The sequence below is a fragment of the Heptranchias perlo genome, chromosome 1, assembly GCF_035084215.1.
Source record: "Heptranchias perlo isolate sHepPer1 chromosome 1, sHepPer1.hap1, whole genome shotgun sequence".
NCBI lineage: Eukaryota > Metazoa > Chordata > Chondrichthyes > Hexanchiformes > Hexanchidae > Heptranchias > Heptranchias perlo.
The window spans coordinates 8,223,959-8,236,938 of record NC_090325.1 but is presented as its reverse complement, the minus strand read 5'-3'; positions in this window follow the sequence as shown (position 1 = coordinate 8,236,938).

The following is a 12,980-nucleotide window of genomic DNA, read 5'->3' as shown; positions in this document are numbered from 1 at the left end:
CACACATACAGTCACATACACACACATACACACACATACAGTCACATACACACACATACACACACATACACTCACATACTTTCACATACACACACATACAGCCACATACACACACATACACACACATACACTCACATACAGCCACATACACACACATACAGTCACATACACACACATACACACACATACAGTCACATACACACACATACACACACATACACTCACATACAGTCACATACACACACATACACACACATACACTCACATACTTTCACATACACACACATACAGCCACATACACACACATACACACACATACACACACATACAGTCACATACACACACATACACACACATACACACACATACACTCACATACACACACATACAGTCACATACACACACATACACACACATACAGTCACATACACACACATACACACACATACACTCACATACAGTCACATACACACACATACACACACATACACTCACATACTTTCACATACACACACATACAGCCACATACACACACATACACACACATACACACACATACAGTCACATACACACACATACACACACATACACACACATACACTCACATACACACACATACAGTCACATACACACACATACACACACATACAGTCACATACACACACATACACACACATACACTCACATACTTTCACATACACACACATACAGCCACATACACACACATACACACACATACACTCACATACAGCCACATACACACACATACTTTCACATACACACACATACAGTCACATACCGGCACATACACACACATTCTTTCACATACACACATATACAGTCACATACACACACATACAGTCACATACAGCCACATACACACACATACTTTCACATACACAAACATACAGTCACATACCGTCACATAGCTCCTTTGGGCATAATTGCGGGGGCTGAGAGTTCTGTGTTACTATGCTGGGCTGTGTTGGGCTGGGCTGTGTTGGGCTGGGCTGGGTTGGGTTGGGTTGGGCTGGACTGGGTTGGGGTGGGTCAGGGTGGGTTGGGCTGGGTTGGGGTGGGTTGGGCTGGACTGGGTTGGGGTGGGTCAGGGTGGGTTGGGCTGGACTAGGCTGAGTTGGGCTGGGCTGGGTTGGGCTGGGTTGGGGTGGGTTGGGCTGGACTGGGTTGGGGTGGGTCAGGGTGGGTTGGGCTGGGCTAGGCTGAGCTGGGCTGGGTTGGGCTGGGCTGGGCTGGGTTGGGTTGGGTTGGGCTGGGCTGGGTTGGGGTGGGTTGGGCTGGGTTAGGTTGGGTTGAGCTTGGCTGGACTGCGATGGGCTGGACTGGGCTTGACTGGACTGGACTGGGCCGAGCTGGGTTGGGCCGGGCTGGGCTGGACTGGAATAGACTGGACTGGACTGCGATGGGTTGGCCTGTGCTGGACTGGAATGGACTGGACTGGACTGCGATGGGTTGGCCTGTGCTGGACTGGAATGGACTGGACTGGACTGCGATGGGTTGGCCTGTGCTGGACTGGAATGGACTGGACTTCGATGGGCAGGGCTGGGCTGGACTGGAATGGACTGCGATGGGCTAGGCAGGGCTGGGCTGGGCTGGACTGCAATGGGCTGGGCTGGGCTGGACTGGACTGGACTGGACTGCAATGGGCTGGGCTGGACTGGACTGAACTGGACTGCAATGGGCTGGGCTGGGCTGGGCTGGACTGAACTGCGATGGGCTGGGCTGGGCTGGGCTGGACTGAACTGCGATGGGCTGGGCTGGGCTGGGCTGGACTGAACTCCGATGGGCTGGACTGGACTGGACTGGATTGGACTGGACTGGACTGGGCTGAATAAAAATCCTGGCCCGGCACAGATGGAAAACATGCAGCTCACGAGCTGGGACTGCAGGATGTGCCAGCCACTGAAATGGGGGAGGTTCAACCACTCAAACCAGGAATCCAAGAGACTTGGAAGCTTCAAAGACAGCTGAAAGGGCAGAGTCCAGGAGAGGAGGAAGTCCGATCACAGGCAAGCCAGTTGGCGCTGATCCAGGGATTGAGAACGGGAGACAGCAACACCGGAATGAACATCCCAAGGGCAGGGGGTGGGCGGGGAGTGGGGGTGGGGGGGGGGGCGGTGGGATTCCTCCACACCCGATGCCACTAGTTCCATCGAGGCGACTTCATCAGTTGATGGTCCCGGTTATCAGGACTTTCCTCAGTGGAAGTAAAGGGAACCTTGCTGTCCGATTGTCACTGACCCTCCCTGGAAGGAGACAGAAGAGAGAGAAACAGGAGAAGCTGTTTCCACTGGGGGGAGGGTCGGTAACCAGAGGACACAGATAATTGGCAAAAAAAAACCAGAGGGGAGATGAGGAGAAATTTTTTACGTGAGTTGTTATGACCTGCCTGAAAAGGGCGGTGGAAGTAGATTTAATAGTAACTTTCAAAAGGGAATTGGGTAAATATTTGAAGGAAAAAATTTCCAGGGCTATGGGGGAAAGAGCAGGGGGAATGGGACTAATTGGATAGCTTTTTCAAACAGCCAGCACAGGCACGATGGGCCGAATGGCCTCCTTCTGTGTGCTGTAAGATTCTACGATTCTACGAAGTGAAGGAAGGGATGGGGCCTTCGGAGAGCCAAGAGTAACAAGGCAGCAACTAAACATTGCAGGCTCCTGTTCTCTCTCAGTACTCTCTCTGGCAGAGGTGTGGTGAATTTCTATAAGTTTACATAAGTTTATATCCCTTCTCCCCCGCCCCCCCCCCCCCCCCAATTGCGGCAATGCATTGCTGGGACTCCAGTACATCGAAGGTCAGTGGGAATGAAAATGGGGAGAGTTGTATAACGGGCAGCTGATGTGATATCACTCACTTTACACTCTCGCCCAAAGTCTAAATGACAACCCCTCACCACCCCCCACCCCAGACTTTGCTGCACGTATTGCTTCTTATCCTTTGGACAAAAGTGGGGAGGAGCCTGCAACTGTCCGAATCTCCGCCCTCGAGCACTGCTGGCACAACACCAATAGAATTGTACACCGTTACTTGCATCACCTTCTGTTCCCACCCTCCAGCCCCCTCCACCGGACCTCAAACGCCCACCTCCTCTTCCCGCCTTCCCACAGCCTTCAGGCTGCCCGTTACTCCTTGATTTATCTCATCTTCTCCCAGTTGTTTCTCACGGTGCCAGTGTCCTGCACTGAGATACGTGTCGTAAAAACCCATCTGGTTCACTAATGTCCCTTTAGGGAAGGAACCCTGCCGTCTTTACCCGGTCTGGGCCTAGACGTGACTCCAGTCTCCACGCCAACGTGGTTGACTCTCAACTGCCCTCTGAAGTGGGCCTCTGCAGGTTACTCAGTTGTTCAATGGAATGCTGGCCTTCATATCTAGAGGACTGGAGTACAAGGGGGCAGAAGTTATGCTGCAGCTATACAAAACCCTGGTTGGACCGCACCTGGAGTACTGTGAGCAGTTCTGGGCACCGCACCTTCGGAAGGACATATTGGCCTTGGAGGGAGTGCAGCGTAGGTTTACTAGAATGATACCCGGACTTCAAGGGTTAAGTTACGAGGAGAGATTACACAAATTGGGGTTGTATTCTCTAGAGTTTGGAAGGTTAAGGGGTGATCTGATCGAAGTTTGTAAAATATTAAGGGGAACGGATAGGGTGGATAGAGAGAAACTATTTCCGCTGGTTGGGGATTTTAGGAGTAGGGGGCACAGTCTAATAATTAGAGCCAGACGTTTCAGGAGTGAGATTAGAAAACATTTCTACACACAAAGGGTGGTAGAAGTTTGGAACTCTCTTCCGCAAACGGCAATTGATACTAGCTCAATTACTAAATTTAAATCTGAGATAGATAGCTTTTTGGCAACCAAAGGTATTAAGGGATATGGGCCAAAGGCAGGTATATGGAGTTGGATCACAGATCAGCCATGATCTTATCAAATGGCGGAGCAGGCACGAGGGACTGAATGGCCTACTCCTGTTCCTATGTTCCTATGTTCAAGGGCAATTCGGGATGAGCATTAAATGCCAGCCTTGCCAGCGATGCTGACATCCCATACCCCAAGAATGAATAAAAGAAAATTCTCCAGATCCCCCACTCCACATTGACCAATCGAGGGTTTCCACTCACTTCTTAAAGGGACATTTCCTCTTGAAAATTGTTTGGCAAATTGCTTTGTTTTGTTTTGGAGGCACATGTGAGTCATTGTCATTATCGTAATATGAACTCTCAAAACTGGCGTCTTACAATGTGATTGATGGTTTGTTGTATGAGAGAGATAGAAAGAGACAGAGATAGGGAAAGGGATATAGAGAGAAAAACAGAGAGAGAAAGAGAAATACAGAAGGAAGAAAGGGAGTCTTGCATTTATATGGCACCTTTCACGACCTCAGGACCTCCCAAAGCGTTTTACAGCTGATGAAGTACTTTTTGAAGTGCAGTCACTGTTGTAATGTAGGAAATACGGCAATTAATTTGCGCACAGCAAGATCCCACCAATAGCAATGTGATAATGACCAAATCATCTGTTTTAGTGGTGTTATTTGAGGGATACCGGGGAGATCGCCTCTGATCTTTCTCGAATAGCGCCACAGGATCTTTTACATCCACCTGAGAGGGCAGACGGGGCCTCGGTTTAACATCTCATCCAAAAGACAGCACCTCCAACAGTGCAGCACTCCCTCAGTACTGCACTAGAGTGTCAGACTAGATTTTGTGCTCAAAGCTCTGGAGTGAGACTTGAACCCATGACCCTTGCTTGACTCAGAGGTGAGGGTGCTGCCCACTGAGCCACAGAGAGAAAGAAACAAAGAGATACGAAGGAAAGACAGAGAGAGAAAGAGAAAGAAGGAATGACAGAGAGAGAAAGGAGAGGCAGAGAGAAAGAGAGACAGAGAAGGAAAGACAGAGAAAAGAGAGGATGAAGAGAAAGAGAGAGAGAAAAGAGAGGGTGGAAGAGAAAAAAAAAGGAGAGAGAAAAAATGAAAGAAAAGGAAAAAGAAAGGGTAAAATAGAAAGAGAAAGAAAGAATGAAAATTTCAAATAAGGAGATAGTGAAAGGGAGAAAAAAGAAAGCTAGAGAGAGAGAAAAGGGAATGAAGAGATGGGGAAGGGGCAGAATGTGCTGTGTCACATTTTGTAACTGCTCGTTTGGTGGAGGTTTATGATCATTCATATTTCTGAAAAAGGCAAGCAATGAGCCATAAGCCCCCGTCCCTGCTGCAAAGTGAACGTCTTTAGCCATTCATCTCCCCAGCAGCACCGGTAAAAATAAACTTTGTGCAATCATAATTTTTCAGAGAGGGAGCCTGTCAGGTCAGTTCAGTCCTGTTTCCTGGTTGGTGGCAGCCGGTTGGGGCTAGATTTTGTGGCTGCAGGGTACGCACTCCGGGAAATTGTTTCACTGACATATGAGCGCATATAAATCAGAGTACAATACCGCACAGTGTAGCACAGACCCAGGGCCAAATCTGCGGCTGAGTCTTAGCGAAGATGCACTTACCAGGGACTTAATACCAAGCCTGGTCTGTGCGACTTAGCCAAGATAGGCTCTGATTGACGAGATACGACTAATGGTGCTCCCCAAGTAGGGCCTCAGCTTTTCAACGTATTTATCAATGACTAGGATGAAGGAGTAGACAGTTGTATATCCAAGTTTGCAAATGACGTTAAGTTGCAGTAAATAGTGCAGATGGGAACAGGAAGTCACAAATAGACACAGACGGATTAAGTGAGCGGGCAAAACTGTGGCAGATAGAGTTTGGTGTGGGGAAGTGTGAGGTCATCCACTTTGGACCCAAGAAAGACAAATCGGAGGATTTTCTTAATGGTGGGAAACTAGGAGCTGTGGAGGAGCAATGGGATTTGGATGTCCAGGTACACAAATCATTAAAAGCTAGAGCACAGGTACAAAAAGCAATCAAAAAGTCTAATGGAATGTTGGCCTTTATCTCCGGAGGGCTGGAATACAAAGGGGAGGAAGTGATGCTTCACTTGTTATAGAGCCTTGGTCAGACCCCCATCTGGAGATACCGTGTCCTGTCCTGGGCACCGCACCTCAGGAAGGATATATTGGCCTTGGAGGGGGTGCAGCGCAGATTCACCAGAATGAGGAAAATTTAATTGAAGGAGAAATCTTATGATTGATGCGGTCACATTGGCCGGCGATTCAGGTGCCCAGAGGCTCCGGCTTGTAACGAACCCCTTATTTATTTTGTTTGCGTGCAAAATCTACCAGGTGATGAGATATGTATGGGTGTATTAAAGAAATGGGGGTGATTCGTCAGAAGTGAGGGGGAATTGAATGATAGGTGTCCTTACTTGCTGCCTGCACGTTAAAAAATGTAAACACAATGGAGCACGATAGCCTGAGGCAAGTGAGAAAAGGTCCGACCTCATTAATTATGGCTGGTGTTGTTGCGAATTATATGATTTGAATAATTGAAAGCTTTATTGTCCCCTTTGTCGTGTAACAGAGTTAATCTATTTGGTGTTGTCACGGGAACTGTCAATAGCAGCTGGGAGTGAAATCACAATGGAGGCCTCGCAAACAGAAATCACTTCCAGGTCAGAGGTTAATGAATGATTATTTCGTGGAGCTTATAACCGTGGGGTGTTTGTCCGGAGGGAGAGGGAAAGGCGGAGACACGGAGAGAGAGGCGGTGATTCCCCTGCGACGTGTTTTATGAAGTCGGGGACCAGACAGCTTTATCTGCACATAATTGCAAACAAATATCAGAGGTAATTAACCCTCTCAGCAGTGAATATTATTTCGATAAGAAATTCAGTGAACAAATGGCCCGGGAAGTGATGGCGTCATCACAGCACCACCTTGCCTTAAAGGAGGCATGATCCACTGAAAGGACAAGTATTGCCGATGCTCACGGGAACATAGGAACAGGAGGAGGCCATTCAGCCCCTCGAGCCCGTTCCGCCATTCAATTAGATCATGGCTGATCTGTATCTTAACTCCATGTATCCGCCTTAGCTCCATATTCCTTGACAACCCATGCCAAACAAAAATCTCTCGACCTTAATCTTGAAAGCTCCAACTGACCCCCAGCGTCCACAGCCTTTTGAGGGGAGAGAGTTCCAGATTTCCACCCCCCCCCCCCCCCCCACCTTTGTGTGAAAACTGCTCCCGGATTTCACTCCTGAACGGCCCTAGTTCTAATTTTAAGATTGTGCCCCCTTGTTCTGGATTCCCCCCGGCAGAGGAAATAGTTTCTCTGGATCTACCCTATCGAATCCTTTAATCATTTTAAAGACCTCGATTGGATCACCCCTCAACCTTCTAAACTCAAGGGACTACAAGCCAAGATTATGTAACCTGTCCTCGCAATTTAACCCCTTAAGCCCCGGGTATCATTCTGGTGAATCTGCGCTGCACCCCCTCCAAGGCCAAAATATCTTTCCTGAACAGTGACACAATGCAAGGCAGAAACCTCAGCAGAGGAGGAGCAGAAACTGGCTTAAAAAAAGTGAAAAACGACACTGCCTCTCTAAACAGTTTGTGTAAAGACAGTTAAACGTTTCAGTAAAGCTGATGTTGATTGGCATTTAAATGTGTCCAGAGCTCACTCCCATCTTATGATTGGTGGATGATTAAGCTCGACCCATTGTGACCTTTAGTCGGGGGCAGCCATGTTGTCCAGACAAGTAGAGAAAAGCGAGCTCAGGGTGTCAGGAACCATTTAAAAACTTTATTAGCAATTATTCGTAGAACTTCTATACTTTATCTCCACAAAGAAAACATGGAGGGTCACTCCAGGATAAGCAGAGAGAGCAAGTTAAAGCTCTCGCTTGTTTTCCAATGGAAACGACCTTTGACCTGCCATCGACTTGTGGCGGAAAGTTTGGGAGTTTATTTGTGCAAGATTAAACGAGTCAGCTCCTTACTTTATCGCCTTTGAATAGACACTGCTCTCCCGGTGTGGTAGTGTAGTTGCTATGGCGCTGAACTCGCAACTCAGGGGTTACAGCCTAGAAAATGGATCGCGTAAAACGGGCGGCTAAGAGTCCAATATGGCGGGCGCCGATCACTCGTTCCAAGTCGGAGGTGTGCCCCCCATAAAGGCCCCTGTATAGGCGTCCAGGACGCACACCTGAAACAGGCATTCGGCCCTTTGCCTACGCAAATAGTGGGGTGGGGTGGGGGCCTAACGCCTGTTTCAGGCCCCCTTTGCCAAATCGGTTTGCGACTGTCCGCGGTGTGCACCGCGCGTGCTGTGGTCAGTATCCTCAGGCGCTGGGCGGCCAAACCAACGGGTCCTTAAAGGGACCACCGGAGGCTGCCACCGGAAGGGTCAGTTGCAGCTTTTGTTTACTGACCTTACTGTGGAGGGTCAGGACCACTCCTCCCGGGTCCACAATCCGCGGGCCCATGATGGCCACCGCTCGCCCCCACCCCCTCCCTCCCTCATGGAATCTCCTTAAGGCCTCGACTGTCATCCGAGCCGTCCGATCTTAGCTCCCCCACCCCCGGGACTGCCGAGCTGCCTCTGGGGCCACGATCGGTGTTTGAAGCTCACCGGTAATAAGCAAATGAGGCCACGGCACCAATCTCACCCCCCCCCACCCCCGTCCTGCCACCGGAGACATTTGGCGCGTGCAGTCTTAAGTGGCTGGGCTAGGCTTCTTCAGGGGCTATTAAGAGTCGGCTCTGTCACGTTGACTAGAGACACGTGGACCAGGCCAGGTAGGGACGGCAGGTTCCCTTTCCCTGAAGGACAGTCGCCCTGGGATCAGTAGTGATGTGTAGGATTAGGGCTGATTCTGCAGTCGGGGTTGGGTAGCACAGAATTGGAAAATCACCGACTCTCAACTTGTTATTATCCATTGGTATTAACGGGTCGGAGTTCCTCACCATTCAAGCAGCCCAATTGGATACAGCGTGTAATGGGAAAGGCTCCTTTCTCAATACTGACACAGCTCTCCTTCATCAATACTGAATCACAATGAGTTACAAACAAGGCCGCAAGAGATCTGATGTAGATACAGGATGTGTAGGATGTTCCATTTGCCCCCATTCCAAACAAATGCAGGTAAAGAAAGACAGACTTGTATTTATGTAGCGCCTTTCACAACCTCAGCTCGTCCCAACACGCTTTACATCCAATGAAGTACTTTTTTTGAAGTGTGGTCACTTGTTGTGATGTAGGAGACACGGCAGCCAATCTGCGCACAGCAGGATCCCACAAACAGCAATGACCGGATAATCTGTTTTTAGTGATGTTGGTTGAGGGATAAATATTGGCCCAGGAAGAACTCCCCGGCTCTTCTTCGAAATAGCGGCCGTGGGATCTTTTACGTCCACCTGAGAGGGCAGACAGGGCCTCGGTTTAACGTCTCATCCCAAAGACGGCACCTCCGACAGTGCAGCACCTCCCTTGGTACTGCACTGGAATGTCAGCCTGGATTAGGGGTTCATGTCTCCAGAGTGGGGACTTAAACCCACAAACTATTAATTTAGGGGCAAGCATGCTATCACTGAGCCACCCCTCTTACAAAAAGGCTTCACTGTCAGTAACAGTTGCCTGTTTATGTAGTGCGTGTATATATATATATATATATATATAAATATTCTTAACCGTTTATCTCATTTATTTCAGCAGTGACTCTTTAGGCCTTAACACTAGTTCTCTCTTCGCTAATAACATACAGCACTGACTAATTAATCCCTTTTCTGCCTCAGGCAACAAGAAGGATGATGAAAAAACAAAACTATTATGCATTAAACTTGAAACTCAGCCAAATATATCTCATTCCTGTTGAAAGATTGTTAACATTACCCACTGATCTTTCATCTGTCTGCTCCTTCTGTTAGCTCCAAGCGTCTCCCCGGCAACCCATAAATCATCTTATAAATAACGGAGAAGGGAGGAAAAAAAAAAGGCAAAGCTGAAACTTGTAGTACTTGGAGTTGTCGCCTTAATCAAATAAATAAAAGCCTCAAAAGTGGAACGCGACGCTTTATGTTAAACGAACGTTTTCACATTGTGCGTGTGCTTCTAGAACCTTCACTGCCTCCCAGAGAGGCCAGGAGGCGCGGAGAAACGACAATTAAAAGAAGAGAACAACTCAAGACCGTTCCGTTAAAGAAAAAACTCTCCGGCTTTCTCTCTCTCTCTCTCTCTCTTTTATTTTTTAAATTGAGAAACTTAAGCTTGAGTGTGAAAGGCCCGCGGATTGTGGGAGGAAGGTGAGGGAGATGAGGAGTTCCACGGTTTGGGAAACGGGGTGAGTAGGGGACAGGGTGATGGGATACGGGGGGGGGCGGGGGTGGCGGGGGTGAGGGGGGGGGGTGGGCAGAGGTGGAAATCGGGTCTCGTACACCCGCTTTGCGGGTGTGAAATGGACCCCCAGCTGCCGATTTCGGTGACCAACGTCCCAAGGACGCCTGAGACACGTTCGAGCCGATGTTGTCCCGGGTCATTTTTTCAGGGGTCCCGACTGGCCACCGAAAACAGGCACTAGGCCCCCTTACGCCTAACGCCTGCTTTAGGCCCACTCTGCTAAATTGGATATCTCAGAGGAGACAGGAGACAGGAGACAGGCCTGATCCGCTCGGGATTCTTCAACCGTCTGTGCAGCCCAAGCAGCGGCTCCACCAAAAATTACCTTGAAAAAAAAATGTCATTTTGGAGCCTGGAGGAGTGATCCCGCCCCTCCCCCTCCCCCCAATACCTAACCCCCCCCCTCCACAGTGTCCTGATCAGACCCCCCCCTCCCCCTCCCCCCAATAACTAAACCCCCCCCTCCACAATATCCTGATCAGACCCCCCACCCCCTCCCCCCAATAACTAAACCCCCCCCTCCACAATATCCTGATCAGACCCCCTCCCCTCCCCCCAATACCTAACCCCCCCCCCTCCACAATATCCTGATCAGACCCCCCCCTCCCCCTCCCCCCAATACCTAACCCCCCCCCCTCCACCAATATCCAGATCATGACCCCCCCCTCCCCCTCACCCCCAATACCTAAACCCCCCCCTCCACAATATCCTGATCAGACCCCCCTCCCCTCCCCCCCAATACCTAAACCCCCCCCCTCCACAGTGTCCTGATCAGACCCCCCCCTCCACCTCCAACCCCCCCTCCCCCCCACAATATCCTGATCAGACCCCTCCCCCCCTCCCCCCCCCCACAATATCCTGATCAGACCCCCCCTCCCCCCCCACAATATCCTGATCAGCCCCCCCTCCCCCCCCACACAATATCCTGATCAGACCCCTCCCACCTTCCCCCCCCCCCCCCACAATATCCTGATCAGACCCCCCCTCCCCCCCCACAATATCCTGATCAGACCCCCCCTCCCCCCCACACAATATCCTGATCAGACCCCCCCCTCCCCCCCCCCACAATATCTGATCAGACCCCCCCTCCCCCCCCACAACTAACCTGATCAGACCCCCCCCTCCCCCCCCCCACAATATCCTGATCAGACCCCCCCTCCCCCCCCCACAATATCCTGATCAGACCCCCCCTCCCCCCCCCACAATATCCTGATCAGACCCCCCCTCCCCCCCCACAATATCCTGATCAGACCCCCCCTCCCCCCCCCCACACAATATCCTGATCAGACCCCCCCCCTCCCCCCCCCCCACAATATCCTGATCAGACCCCCCCTCCCCCCCCCACAATATCCTGATCAGACCCCCCCCCCCACAATATCCTGATCAGACCCCCCCCCTCCCCCCCCCACAATATCCTGATCAGACCCCCCCCCCACAATATCCTGATCAGACCCCCCCCCCACAATATCCTGATCAGACCCCCCCCCACAATATCCTGATCAGACCCCCCTCCACCTCCCAACCCCCCCCCCCACCCCCCACATTGCTGCTCCTCTTCCCCCTCAAGGGCCTTACCTTCGGGACACCGGGTTACGGGCCCGATATTCACTTTCCTCGACCGGAGCGAGCTCCCTGTCGAGGCGCGACTCGCCCAATTGACGGGACCCGAGGCCCAATTTCGGGCCGGCCCCATTTCAAGGAGAACTTTGCCGACGGGGAATGTAAAGATTGCGTTGAGTTGGAACATTCTCCATTCAAATTCAGAGCAGACGGGGTGCGGAGTTGGCGGGGGGGGCAGGGGGGGCCGGGGCAGGAGAGAGAGAGAAGGATGTAAGGACAGAACCTCCTCTTTCTGAGCTTGGGTGTGAATTAGCGGTCGCCAAACTCTGGTTGGACATATCCCTGGAGGTCTCACCACATGACCTCACTCCCTCAGCCAACCCGCCTCGCCATTGGTCGCCCGACTCACTTCTATCCTCGCAGCGCACAGCCTTCCCAGCCAATCGGAAAAGCAAACAAACTCTCCATTACCCGATTGGATGCTTCTTGTCTCCCAGTCCTCCCCCGCGCCCCCCCTCCCCCCACTCCCCCGACAACATCTCCAATATTTTTACAACTGATAAACTGAAGCGATCAAAGAAAATTTTAAAAATTACTTTTTCTCGATGTGCCTAATGATTTGTCTCCCGAGTGTTGCTCGGCAGCCGTGTCCAGGAAATTGATCTCTAATTCCTGGAGACTCCAGGACAATCCTGGAGGGTTGACCACATAGAATGAACAGCACAGAAACAGAGCCACTCGGCCCAACACATCCATGTCGGGCGTTTATGCTCCCCACGAGCCTCCCCCCTCCCTACTTCATCTCACCCTCTCCGTCTATTCCCGCCTCCCTCATGCGTTTATCTAACTTACCCTTTGAAGTCACCTACGCTATTCGCCTCAGCTACTCCTTGTGGTAGCGAGTTCCACATTCTCACCATTCTCCGGGTGAAGAAGTTTCCCCTGAATTCCTATTGGATTTATTAGTGACTATCTTATATTTATGGCTCCTCGTTCTGGTCTCCCCCACAAGTGGAAACACACTTCTCCACCTCAGCCACGTCCCAGGAGCTGCTCACGAGAACCCAATTAGATCCACACAAACACTAGGGCCGGGACAGCAGGCTCTCCTCA